A 13,490-nucleotide genomic window follows, 5' to 3' on the forward strand; every position below is an offset into this window, starting at 1 on the left:
GTTCAGGTTGAACAGGAGACTGCGAGAAGGGAAGAAGCCTCGCCATCCGGTTGTGGGGCAGCGAGGTTTTCTTGCATACTCGGAGGCGGAGAGGGCCGAGGTATTCGCCGATACCTTGGAGGAGCAGTTCACTCCAAACCCCCCTCCCTCCCCGAACGACGAGCACACAACCGAGGTGGAATCCTTTCTTGTAGATTATTTCTCACAGGTGGAGGACGCCCCTCTAGAGATTGACCAAGTCACTGAAGCGGAAGTTTCCACAGCCATTAAGGCCACAAGCCCCGACAAGGCCCCGGGTGTCGACGGGATCAGCGCCCGTGCATTCCGGAACATACCGGCCTCCGTGATTACAGCAATTTCGGTGATATTCACGTCCATTTTGTACGTTGGATATTTCCCGAATTGTTGGAAAACGGCCAAAGTCGTATGTTTACCCAAACCGGGGAAAAGTTTACTTTTCCCACGGAATTATAGGCCAATCTCCCTGTTACCGGTATTGTCTAAGTTGTTCGAGAGGATTTTTCTCGAAAAACTGAGGCGATACATGGAGGGAGAAGTGCGGCCCGAGCAATTTGGGTTCAGGGAGGGTCACTCAACCACCCTCCAACTGGTAAAAATAATAGACGACCTTGTCGGAGGCCTGAACAGGAAACGGGTGACTGCAGCCGTTTTTCTGGATGTGGCCAAGGCCTTTGACAAAGTTTGGCATAGCGGGCTGCTTTATAAGCTAGCGCGATCGGCGATCCCGTACCGCTATGTCAGACTGATGCGGTCATATCTGCTAGACCGACATTTTGTCGTGCGCGTAGGGGAAACGATTTCCTCTACCAGAGAAATAGCCGCTGGGGTTCCCCAAGGAGCAGTACTTTCCCCGTTCTTGTACACTTTGTACGTGAACGATATGCCGCTGTCGGAAGGGGTCAAAACGGCCCTTTACGCAGACGACACGGCATATTTCTACGAATCCGCAAATGTGGATTACGCGGTCCGGAGGCTCCAAAGGCAGCTGGACTTAGTGGAACCGTGGCTCGACATGTGGAGAATCAGGGTCAACGGTGAAAAATCGGTGGCCGTGATGTTCACATGCAAGACACGAAAACCGACCAGAGAGCTGGAAATCTCAGGGGAGAAAATCCCTTTTGAGAAAACAGTTAAGTACCTGGGGGTGGTGTTGGACAGGCGGCTTACCTTCGGCGAACATGTAAATTATGCGACCCGGAGGGCTAAGGCCGCCAGAGCCTCGCTATACCCAGTGCTGAACAGTGCCAGCCCGTACCCACTGGCAACTAAGCTCCTCATTTTTCGGCTGTACGTACTGCCGATTCTAACATATGCTTACCCGGCATGGGGGGCAGTGTTGAGCTCCTCGCTTCAAAAGAAGATCGAGGCCGTCCAAAACATCGCGTTGCGGACGATCTTTGGAGCTCCGTGGTTCGTCAGGAACGCCACTCTCCGATCTGATGCGAGATTTCAATCCGTGTCCGAGGTGGGGGTGGCGCAGGCGCGCAGACTGTTCGGGAGAGCGGCTGTGTCCGAACACAGTCATCTTCGGGACATCTGCCGAGAGGACCCAACTCCGACAGTTGTAAGGAAGCGGCCTCACGCCGTACTGGACGAACCACCGTGATGGTGCGGTGCGGTAGCCGAAAATCGACAAACCAGGCTTAGGGGCCTCCATATCGCATGAGCCATAAACGGAATAGTGCGTCAGACGCGTTTCCGGGGTCGCGAGTGAAAAGTTTTCGCGAGTTATATAGTTTGAAGACGTCAAACACGGTAAGTCGCGCATAAAACAAAAACGCGGTCTAAATTTAAAAAAAAACTTACAGTAAGACAAAATATCCCAGCAATTGCGACTCCTCCGGAAAAGGGGACGCATTGCTCTCTCCTTATAGCTAGTGCCCCGTTGTGGCGTATTCCTGCTAGCCTATTAAAGAGTTAGCACCGAAAGGACTTCAGTGGACGGTCTGAAGGGGAATTACGTCGGGAGGACAGGCTTTATAAGCCTAGCCTTCCGCGGTCGGCCCATGAAATGGGTTCGATAACGCTGGTTTAACAACGGATTGGAATGCAATTAAATCCGTCTTAAATTCACTAAAATAATAATAGACAAAACTTGAAAAATTAGATCCGAGATAAAAAAAAAAAAAAAAAAATAACCCTTTTAAAAACAAGCCCGATTAGAATGATCCAGCAGCAAGGGACTCTGTCCAGGTTCTGCGATAAAGTAGGGAGTAATAGACTCCTGCCAACTTTGCATTCCATTCCAAGATGAAAGTCAAACTGGCTACCTAGTACTCTGAAACCATTAAAGAGCTCATGAATAACTAATAACTGAACTAGGAAAGCTTTATGATGAAATGGTATTATGGTACGATAGATAACAATATGAAGAAACAATCTAGACATTTAGGTAACTTATTAAAGCACTTTTCTTTTTTGCATGAACATTAAATGGTTGGGCATCCTATCTTCCCTTCTGTGGAAAAGGTGAATTTTTTTCTATCTTTCTCACTAATTTTTTATGTAGAACTAGGTATATCTAAAGGCTAAATTCTATTGTTAGAAGATTTAAATTTGTACTGGACCTGAGTGACTGTTACTATATCATCAGAATATAAAATTCACAAATAGTAATGACTGACAAAATAACATTACTTGTCCTGTACTGCTCCATTGGAAACTTGAGTACTGGGAACTTGTAACATGTGAAAATCATTAGTAAAAAAAGATCTACTGCATCTGAGTTAAAACTAGTGTGAAATTTTCTGTCTGTTACAAATGATTCATTGAATTTTAAAAATCTCTATTTAAAAAGATAGTGAACATAAAATTATGAATGATATATAAAAATAAACAGAAACTGTCCAGGTTTCAGGTTAGGTTTAAAGTAGTCACTGGCAAGTAGCAGCAAAAACTCAGTTTCTAAAATGGCATCTATGCAACAGAAAGCATTCTGTCTTCAAAAAAGTTTATATCCTAAATATCAGAAAAGTTTATCCATCGTTACCATGCAAGATTTATGCCAGAGATGGTTTGAAATGGAACCACCAGGCCAACAAAGAATTCTAAGATTTTATCGACAGTTTAAAGACATTGGTTGTTTGTACAAAGGTAAAAGCACCAGATGCCCAAGCATTTTGTTTGAAACAGTGGAGTCAGGGTGAGTTTTGTTCATAGCCCAAAGAAGTCAACTTGATTTGCTAGTAGTGAATTCAATATTCTGCAGCCAACTGCCTGGAAGATTTTGCAAACTCGATTATGACTGAAACCGTACTGTATAAAGTTATTACAAACGTTACAATTAAATGACCTCAACAAATGATACAAATTTTGTAATGACATGCAGAAAGTCATGGAGGATGATGATTTTGCTAACCGTCTGGTGTTTAGTGACGAGGCAACATTTCACTTGAATGGAAAGGTGAATCGCCATAACAACAGGATATACTGTACTGAATAACCTAATTCTGTAGAACGTGGCTGTAATTCCCCAAAACTTGTTTTTGATGCAATTTCTAAAACAAAGGTGTATGGGCCATTTTCATACTTGGAGAATGCAGTGACGAGTACTTCATCCCTTGATATGATGCAGTTTCCTCAATTGAAAGACGACTCCAATAACATTGTACTCGAACAAGATGAAGCCTCACATGCTTCAGCATGGTAGTGGCCATGCTGAAGTACGAGGCTTCCTGAATGAACTCTCGCTCTGCTGGATCAAGCGATGTGCAAATGACTTAGCGCTCTTAAAATGGCCTCTTAGATATCCTGATCTCACGGTTTGTTTATTTTTCCTTTGGGGATATGTTAAAGACTATTTATATGCCAACACACCCAATAACTTTGGTTGAACTACAGGAAAGCATTACAGCTGCATTTATGACCATCAATAGGGATGTTAATGTGTGTGTGGGCTGAAGTGGACTACCAAATAGGTGTGTGTCATATGGAAGCCATACTGAACATTTATGAAGGGATGACTGAAACTTTGATGGTTTGTTTATTTTAATGTATCATTCATAATTTTGTGTGCTACTTTTTTAAATACAGAATTTTAAAACCTCATGAATGATTTATCACCATACTAATAAACACACAATTTTGAACATTCCACGTAACTCAGGTTTAGCAACATTATCATTATAGCTGTTGTTTAGTATCTATGGACAATTTGTTTTATATTAAACTATTTTTTTATTATTAAATAAATATTCCAGGGATTTTATTAAAATCTTTTTTTTAAATATGTAAATTTTATAAAGTTTGTGTAAATATATACATATTAAAGTAAATGTATTTTTTTAATAAAGTTTTTTGTTTATATTAATATTTTACTTTCATTGTCACTTTTCAATACAATATTATATCAAACTATTTTTATATGCCACATTTATATTTCCTGTAATCGATGTAAAATTTTTTTTTATTAATATATAGTAATGATTTTTTAATATAATTTGTTGTTTTTTATTCAACTTGCCATGTAATATTTTTAACTGTTAATTAAAAACATTTTTGTGACTTTTATGTAAATTTATATCTTACTAACTGAGCAGTCAAACATAGCTCACATATATCATTTTAAATAATGTGCTTGCAAAGACAGTGGGAAAGCATTTCCTAACAGTATGGAGAGAATAAAAAAAATGATTTACAAAGTTATTTTAGCCCATCTACATTAAAACACTATTTATTATTAACATAATGCTACCAGTATTTTTCCCACTGCCAGATTGCTTTCTGGAAATCTGCTGGGAATAATAATATGAAGGTCTTACCATGTATTTTCTTTTTTCTTTTTTGAAAACAGCAGCAAAAAAAAACAAAAAAAAATTACAAAAATATATTTGATTACATATAAAAAATTATTTTTTAAAAAAGCTTTTATTTAACTAATATTAATATTAACATTAATAAAAAAAGGAAACAAATTAGAAAAACCCTCTAAAAAGTAAAAAATAAGAATTAAATCAAATTGAGAATTTTAAACAAAAATAAAAATGCACTGAAAAGTAAAAAATAAATTATATAAACATCTAATAAATAACCAATAAATAAATGTAATAATTATTAAATTTTAAAATTAAAAGTAATGAAAATATTTAGTTAAATAAAAGCGTGGCGCAGTTTTTATAATTTATTTAAAACAACACATTTATTTTTACAACAATAATACTTATTCGAAAACATTGTTATAAAAACTGTGCCACGCTTTATTTAACTAAATATTTTCATTACTTTTATTTTAAAATTTAATAATTATTATATTTATTTATTTTTTATTTATTAGATATGTATATCATTATTTTTTACTTTTCAGTGCATTTTTATATTTGTTAATGAATTATATTTATTTAAAATTCTCAATTTGATTTATTTTTTACTTTTTAGAGGGTTTTTATAATTTGTTTCCTTTTTTGATTAATGTTAATATTAGTTAAATAAAAGCTTTTTTAAAAAATAATTTTTTATATGGAATCAAATATATTTTTTTTTTAAGACTAAAAAAAAAGTAAAAATTTTTATTTTTACACATCGAAGTTACATACGTGTGCCAAATTTCAATCATTTTCATACGATAGTTCATGAGAAATGAAAATGTTCGACTAAATGCATGAATTTAGCGTAGGGGTAGCGTGGGGGTGGGTCATATCAAATTCAGACACCATAGTGCCATTGTCATTGAAGTTACATACATGTACCAAATTTCACTGATTTTCATACTATAGATCAAAAGATATAGCAGTTGCAAGATTTGATTATTACTTAAGAGAGCTAAATAAAACATTTTAAAAATGTGTGTGCAGATGTGATACATTGTGTTTTAAATAAACATATCTCATACATATATTTAAAATTACTAAAAATTATTTTTTTTGTTTATTCTGAGCAAAAATGTTACAGCATTATCATCGCCTGAACAGAGCATATTTGTTGTAATAAACTGATATTATATTCTATGTCTCAATTAGAATAACATTTTTAACTGCTAAACAGCAATTGCCATGAATAGTTGATACACACATCAGTAATTTAAATATCTGGGTATAAACGGACAACCCTAAGAAACGGCAAAAACTAAGTTAAAAAAATTACATTATCCCCTAGAATAGTTTTCACGTTGCCTCCAGTTTAAACTTGTGATACAATGCCGCATAATAGATACAATCCAAAGGATGTGGTGCACTGTCAGTTGGCACAACTGGTGCATTTTTTGAGTCATCAGCTTTCCATACGAAATCCTAGTGTGCCCTATTCGTTAATGGCAGATAACCTCCTCTCATCGGTTATTTCTGCATGAGGACCTCCACAGTGTTCTTAATTGTGTGAAGTTTGCTGTTCATAGTAGCATTCCAAACATTTTGCCACTCATGAACCATTAAAATTTTTTTTTTGAATATAATAAATTATAAGCAAAGTAGACTAATGTATGGATTTACTCTTGTTGGATGCAATTTCCACTGTATTTTATACTACTTTCATATATTTAAGAATTTCTTATTTTAAGATTAAGTCTAAGAATTTCAACATTTTTAATTTGAATAAGATTTCAGTAAATTAATAGACATATATTTATTTAACCAATTTCAGTTAATGACAGCATAGTTCATTAATAAATGCCAAAAATAGTTTATGCTACACCTGTGTCAGTTTAAACTTTGTGATCTATGGGAATTGGATCGATTGAATGTGATTTCAGCATTTAAACTTACTTATATTTTTCAATTTCCAGGATCTACTTCAGAGAAATTTCAGGTATTTTGAAATCTGGCAAGAAAGCAAAGTTGCAAGAGATGCAGTTAACCATTTTATTGAAGTTGTGATGCAGATAGCTTATGTTAGATGTTCTTTGGGACATATTAATAACATTTATACTTGTTTTATAATATTTAACAGCTGGGTATATTTATTTTATATAAAGAATGTACTCATTCTTCTTTAATTAAAATTAACAAGTTTTTCATTAGAAATATTTTCCAACTGTGTTGAGACAATATTGTTGTTTTATAAATTATTACGAACAATAATAATAATACACTTTCTGGCCCATCTGACCAGAAATCTTACTTTTGTTAGACTTTGCTATGCTTGAGTTCTTATGTTATTTTCACCCACTCTTTTGAGATATCAGATGTAATTTTTACGACTTCTATGAAAAAGAAATCATTTCATTTTTTTTACAGATTAATTTTAAGCAGTAATAAAAAGTAGTCTGTATTTAAACAAAAGCAAGTTTTACAGAAAATAAATAAAACTGTATTTTACACTTTTAAAGTAAAAAATATCTAATTGTGGAGCTAACGTATTTTTTGCACAATGGTCACATTTTTATTGTAAATCTTAATTTTAAAATAAAAAATTTAGATTTAAAACTTAGGTGCATGTGTTTAAACTTGAAGAAAAAACCAGTATCATACAGACCTGTAGTTTTATTTATATATATTTAATATTATATAAAATATAAACTGGCAAAATACAGAAATTAAACTTACCATATTAATTTCTAATAATCAATTTTTGTGATATTCTGCATCTTCAATACCAACTGATGACGCAGGATACCTTGAAAATCAATTTTTGGAAATTAATATGCTAAGTTTCACTATGTTTTCACTGTGCTTTGGTTTATCTTTTATGTAATATTATATTTTATTAATATAGTGGTAAGTATGTTAATAACTTATTTGAATTTTCAATAAATATTGTATTTTAATAATAAATATTATATTATATTTTCACATACATTAATTTTTCCTAGCGAGTTGAGACAGTGGGTATAATCAACACATGGTGTTGGATTTTCTTGGCGTGACTATCTCATGTCATATTAAAGGTTAGAAGTTGTAAACTTTGCCTAACAAGTAAAATTTTGAAGGAGATTCACTACAATATCCCTTCTCAATGTGGCATTACCATCAGAGGAGAATACTTTGTCACAGAGCAGTTCTATGAGTGACATAAGAAATGTTATGTTCACAGTTTTTTTTTTTACATCAAATTAATGTGTTACATTATTATTAATACAAACATTACACTGTTAATACTTTAACTGCCATGTGCATTGTATACAAAGTATAAAAATATTTCTCTGTAAGCAGTGTGCATCACAATTGAATACACACAACAGCTGTTTATTTGTATAATACAGCAGTATAGTAGAATGGTTTTATTTTTACACGGACTTGAATAATAGATCGTGGATACCAGTGTTCTTTGGTGGTTGGGTTTCAATTAACCACACATTTCAGGAATGGTTGAACTGAGAATATATAAAACTACACTTCATTTACACTCATACATATCATCCTCTGAAGAATTATCTAAACGGTAGTTACCGGAGGCTAAACAGGAAAAAGAGAGAGTAGAATGGTTTTAAAATGGGAATTTAGTTTATTGCTGCTTGTAAAAAAGTATTTCTTTCCTTGGTTTTAGGTTGGCACCACTGTCTTTTTGAAATCATCTGATCAATATAACCTATAAATTATAACCTCTCCACTGTATGTTTCTAAGCAATATTTTATATGGTTTACGTTTTCTTGTGAATTTCAGTCTATTTTCATTAGGTCTATTGCAATGATTTATAATTAAAGTTTTGTTAGATGGAAAAGAAATTAAATGACAGCGAAGTATTGAATTACCTTAATGAATGATTTTTGTCAAGCAATTTTGAAACTATTGAAAATTTTGATGACTGAAGATGACAAAAATTATAAATATTCTTCTGACAGTGATTCTAGTGTTTGTAATATAATTGACCAAAAAAGAAAATTCTGCAGTAGTACAGCTAAAGGAATATCTAAGAAAATCTGGTAAACTCATCAAATACATCCATGTTAATGATACTATGGCTGTTTTTGTTATTTTGATACTATGAATTTATAGAAAATTAGTAAGTTCAGCTGATATATCAAGTCATAATAATATACCTTTAACCTCAACATATAATGTAAAAACTGAGCAGGGTAATAATCTGGTAAATGCACCCAATGTGAGCCTAACTAATAATAATGGTACCAATCAGCCTATTTCTTCAACATCTAATACTCATAGTAACAATGAATACGTTCTTTCAACATCTAACAATAATAGTAATGATTGTGTTTCTTCAATAATTTATATTCAACAACTGGATCAAGTACTAAATTGTCTAATTCTGAGACTGATACTGATATAACATTATCAGATGATAATATTCCTGTAAATAAAAACAAAATCCTTAGATATTTCTAATGTAATAAGTATGATCATGAACCAAATTGGAAATTGACTGAGAGAGACAGATGGGTGTCTGATAGCATCAGTGAATAAGCAGTTGGGATGCTTTCCAATTGGTTTGCCATGAATAAGTACGGAAATGGCAGTGGTTATGTTTGGGGGCAGGAAACAGGAACCCTAACAATATTTAGTTGCTATATTTCCCCTAATATAGAAGAGTATGTCCTTATGATGGATGAACTGACAAGTAGTTAGGAAGGAGAGAACAGGAGTCCTGGGGATTTTAATGGCAAATGCACTGAGTTGGGAGGCCATATCGATGATGAGAGGGGGGAAGAATTCTAGGAGAAGCTGTGGCATCTTTAGGGTTGTGCTGCCTAATATTGGTGATTAAGTCACATTTCAGCAGAGTGGGTTTGAGTCAGTTTTAGACATAACCTTTGTCTCTGAAGATTTGATTGGGAGGATCTCTGGCTGAACAGTAATGGAAAACAAGACACTCAGCAATCATAGATGTATTTAGGTGGTTGTCACAGGTGTGATGGGCAACCAGAGGTGCCCAGCAATAGAAGGTCTCTAGGATCTGGGCTTTGGGAATTGAGGAAGGCTTTTACTATGAAAATTGAAGATAGGGAGTATGCAGATCCTGATATGCTTTCATATTTAATCACAGAAATATGTGGAGAAGTACTGAAACAGAAAAGTAGTTACAGAAGGAGACCGGTATATTGGTGGTCCAGTGGGATAGAGAACTTGAGGTATGATTGTATGAGATTTCGACGGATATTCCAGCAAAGACATCAACAGGGTAATAATGCCATGGTAAAGGAGGTGTTATTGCAATTAAGGATGTGCTGCAAGAAACTTAAGGCGGCGATCCTCTCTAAGAAAGCAAGATGGAAAGAAGTTTGCAAGGGCCTGGACGAGGATCTGCTGGGGAATGGATACAGGATAGTGATGGGAAGATTCAGATCACTATCTGTACTCACCCAAAGGCAGTTGATAAGCGTGGCAGATATTGTTTCTGTGGCAGGTAGCAGTTATGTAGCAGGAGACATTCGTGAATGATATGCCCAGATTTACCATCAATGAAGAATTACTTGCTGCAAGACTGAGACACTGTAAAACCCCAGTACTGGATGGTATACTGGCTGAGGTGGTAGACAGTATTTGAGGTGGTGCCACTGATGGTCCTGGAGACCATGAACAGAGTACAGTCAGAAGAATGGAGTCTGCTCGATCGGTGCTGTCCAAGAAGGAAGAAGAGCAAATGATCCTTCTACTTATGGGCTGATATGCGTTATTAATGCTCTCAGGAAATTACTCGAGGTAATGGTGTAGGGGAGGTTGAAAATGGAGCTGTATCTTAAAGGAGGGCTGTCACTTTGGTTTCAGAGGTAGGTCTACCGTAGGCACTGTCAGAAAACTAATGAACATTGTTGATAAGGCTGCCAGAAGAACTAGGCATACACAAATGTTTTCCCATAGTGATACTATTAAATGTAAAATATGTGTTTAACAGTGTGTCAAGGCTCACAATTAAGGAGAAGCTTGAAAAGAAAGGGACAGAACCCTGTGGAGTCCCACAGGGTTCTGTATTGGAGCCCATACTTTGGAACCAGGTGTTTAACAACATAATGAGACTGGATTGGCCAGAGGGTGTGGGTGTCCATTGCTTTTGCAGACAACCTTGCACTGGTTGTGAAAGAGGTCTGAGGGATGTGGTGAGAAGGCAACTGTAGCTGTGGAAATAGTTAGAGTAAGTAACAGACTATTATTGGCAGTAGAGAAAGTCAAGGTAATCAGGAAAACTGGAAGGAGAAGGGTCAAACCATTTAGAATTAGTTGGGGGATTCGGAGATCCAGCCTTCTCTCAAAGGTAATACTTTGGAGTACGACTGGACAAGAATAGAAGGTTCATGATTCATCTAAATGTAACTGTTAAGAAAGCAAATTGCAGTTAAGTTAAACAATTGCAGAAGGCTGGCTTCTGCAATAACTAGGTTGATGGCTAATGTGGGAGGACCTACAATCTCGAGGAGAAGGTTAATGCCTTAATTGTCAATTCAGTGGTCCTTTATGCTGCACCAGTATTGCAAAGAGCAATCGAATTCTAACGCTGCCGTCAAAAATTAGGATCGCAAAGAAGAGTGGAATTGCAATGGTCTGTGCATATGGCATCATATCATTGGAGGATGTGCTGGTGATAGTCAGTATGCCACCAATGAGTTATCTTATACAAGAGAAATGTAAAAGAAGTGAAGGAAAAAATAAAAAACCTTGATGAGGAAGTGGTGGCAAGACAGGTAGGACCAAGCCACTGTAGGAGGTGGACACATGTTTTAGTGCCAGTTATCAAGAGCTGGGTTAAGAGAAAGCATGGGGAGGTGGACTACTGGATGATCAACAGTTCACTGGTCATGGGGTCATTCATTCAACAATTACCTCTTCAATAGGAAAAGTAGAACCACAACAGAGTGCAAATATTGCGGGAGAGATGACGCAGTTAGGCACATCTTCTTTAGTGTCCATGGAGGGAGGTAGACAGACCAGGTGGAAATGAGTTTGCAAGCCCAGAAGGAATAATAAGTATCATGCTAAAAGGTGAGGCAAAATGAGATCAGTGTGCAAACTGGTTCAAAAGATTAATAAAAATGAAAGCACAAGAAGAATAGTGTAAAATAACTTACTTTAGAATGGATATAGTCGCTCGGGTAAAAGTGGGAAGGGGACAGCCTGTACTAAGAGATTGTTAGGGGCCCCTTGGGGTTGTCACTATTTGTGAAAGGTACAGTGAAAGGTACCTTATCTATTCTGAGAGTTTATTAACAATTTAAATAACATTCAACCTATTAATTTTTTTCTTCAAATGATTGATGAACTTATAAATTATATAGTATAGGAAACAAACTCAAATGGGAAACAAAAAATTTAAAAGGAATTCTATCAGAATCATTAGAGCTATCTGCTAGGCTAATAATGTGGAAATATATAAATATCAGTGAACTGGTGGCATTTACTGGTTTTATTATTTGTATGGGGCAGGACTAAACATCTAAAATTCAGGATTACTAGTCTAAAAACCCTTTGTACAATAACAGTATTTGTAAGCTAATGTCAAGAAACAAATTTGAACTATTGTTATGTTTAATACATTTTTGTGATAATAAAGGAATGGAATGAAAATTACCAATTGTACAAAATTAGATGCTTAGTTGATAACTTAAAAAATAATTTTCAAAAGCTTTTACCCCAGAAGCAAACCTGTGTATATATGTACCCAAGGTTCCTTTCCAATGAAGACTGCGATTTCAGCATATGTTCTTTGGAAAAGAATACAATAATGGAACTGATCCACTAATTGAACATTACATACTGATAATTTCTATACAAGTGTGGACTTGGCTCACAAATTATTGGAAAAATAATAATCTTGATTGGAAATACATTATGATCCCAAAGAAGATTCAACTCTACACACGTCAAAGAATAAATTGAAAAGAGGTGAAATGCACACTTTGCAAAGTAATAGTAATGTAGTTGTTGGCAAATGGTATAAGAATGGTGTTTCTTAACTGCCAAGACGTTCCATAACTTACACTGCTGTCCAAATTAGAAAAGATGTAGCAAAAGTATTTATTGATGTCTGATGAAATAAATACTCGTGCATCACCTGTAAGGAAAACTGTTTTCCTGTCCAATACAAAGGAGCTGCTCTGCAATACAAGCATTGATAATGCATATTTTTTTACCTGAAAGTAACTGGAAAAAAAATGGGGATTATCGAGTAAAGAGCTCGTTGTAGTATTTGCTGCAATAAAGTGTAAAATATGTTTGGTTGGTAACATGCAATTAAAAAGAGCAAACAGGTGGCACTTAGACGCAGAGGATGTATCCTCTCTCAAAAGATGTGATTCTCTTGCATGACAACTCGCACCCCCCCCATCGCTCAGAGAAGGGAGAAATGCTTGAGAAGTTGGGTTGGGAGGTGTTGCTACATCCCCCTTACGGTCCAGACTTCACCCCACTCAAAGACTTTTTATGCAGCAAGAAGTTTGATGACAACAAAGCAGTATACGAATGATTCAGAGTTAAGGTAAAGACTTCTACACTGCGGGAATCAAAAAGCTTACAGAATCGTGGGACAAATGTCTAAATGTTGCTGGAGACTACGTTGAAAAGTAGTGTAAGTTTCATTGTCATTGAATAAATTGTTTTTTCTTTACATAAATTTGTTTTGTTAATAACTGAATATCCCTTGTATATAACCT

This window comes from Lycorma delicatula, chromosome 7, assembly GCF_047948215.1.
Source record: "Lycorma delicatula isolate Av1 chromosome 7, ASM4794821v1, whole genome shotgun sequence".
Lineage (NCBI taxonomy): Eukaryota > Metazoa > Arthropoda > Insecta > Hemiptera > Fulgoridae > Lycorma > Lycorma delicatula.